A 1,605-nucleotide genomic window follows, 5' to 3' on the forward strand; every position below is an offset into this window, starting at 1 on the left:
TATACGTATAAATATATAAATATACATACGCATGTTTATATAGTCATAGATTTATAATTGTTTATACATATATACATTCGTGTACATAAGTGTGTGTGTGTGCTTACATATTTGTATATATATATATATATATATATATATTTATATACACATACATACATATATATATTTCCATACATATACTTCCCTGGTTTTCTTTTTTTCATTATGCAAGATTTTTTTATTGATGGATTCTGATACTTATGTAATATACAGAAGTAAATATATAAGGGTTACTTTGTGTACAATGCATTAAGATTACAAAAACAAAAGACTGGAAAATATATACAAACTATAACGGAGAGTTTAATGTAAGCTCGTAAATATTCTTTACTATATTTGTTATCACTCTATCAAGGGTATTAACAATGATTTTACATTCATTTCCTTTTAGTTATATTTGATTCTATTTTCTACTTACACACTTCATAAGATTAATTGATGTTATGACATAAATCTAGATATTTCAAAAACTTGGCGCAACATTTTATTAAAATTGTATTTATCCCATTATTTCCATCGATATTAATTATAACTTGTTTAAATAGTTTATGATCCGCCATTTAATATGACTTCTAAGACATATATAGAAATAAATGACTGACTCAGTGTTTCTTTCTTTAAATCTGTCATCCAATGGTTATATGTATTAGAAATCAGTGTTTTGTTGTAGCTGTTGTTTACAGCTAGATCGCCCATGCTGTATCATAACAGAGAAATTTATAGCACAATTCGTCTGTTTTGATTTAAACTTGTGAAATTCATTATTCTTTCGACTTTACAAATCGTGTAACTTGAGAGAAAGAATTTCTGCGTAGGGATCTCAAACGCCGTTGTCTTATCGTGTATAGAATGGGTGGTCCTGCACATAAACTACACAGACGCACACTCATGCACACAGACACACATACACAAACATACACATGTATGCGTCAGGTTGCTCATATCAATCTTGAGTGTCTCAGGCTTTTAAAGCAGTAACTCTTTGGTGAAGTATCACAAACACAAATTTTATATATACAGGTAAGTATTAATGCGATGTATGCATGTGTGTGTATGTGTGATTGTGTATATGTATATGTGTTTGTGTGTGTGTGTATGTGTGTGTGCGTGTGTGTGTAAATGTGTATTGTTTGTTGTTGGCACTTCGTCGCTTACGACGACGAGGGTTCCAGTTGATCCAATCAACGGAACAGCCTGCTCGTGAACTTAACGTGCGAGTGGCTGAGCACTCCACAGGCACGTATACCCTTAACGTAGTTCTTGGTCCTTTGAAATACAGGTACAATAGAAACAAGAAGAACGAGTGAGAGAAAGTTGTGGTGAAAGAGTACAGTAGGGTTCGCCACCATCCCCTGCCGGAGCCTTGTGGAGCTGTAAGTGTTTGCGCTCAATAAACACTCACAATGCCCGGTCTGGGAATCGAAACCGCGATTCTATGACCGCGAGTCCGCTGCCCTAACTACTGGGCCATTACGCCTCCAAATGTGTATCAAATAAAAAGTTTCACGATGTCTCAAATAAGAAGACTTTAAATCATGAAGCATTGGGATATTGCATAGAATT

At 34.0% G+C, this 1,605-nt stretch overlaps 1 long non-coding RNA gene across 1 annotated transcript in view; it reads right to left on the reverse strand.

Moving 5' to 3' along the window:
* The window catches only part of LOC128248052 (uncharacterized), an 18,261-nt gene that overhangs the window by 925 nt on the left and 15,731 nt on the right, over window positions 1-1,605 (reverse strand). The window lies entirely within an intron of this gene.

The sequence above is a fragment of the Octopus bimaculoides genome, chromosome 6, assembly GCF_001194135.2.
Source record: "Octopus bimaculoides isolate UCB-OBI-ISO-001 chromosome 6, ASM119413v2, whole genome shotgun sequence".
Classification (NCBI taxonomy): domain Eukaryota; kingdom Metazoa; phylum Mollusca; class Cephalopoda; order Octopoda; family Octopodidae; genus Octopus; species Octopus bimaculoides.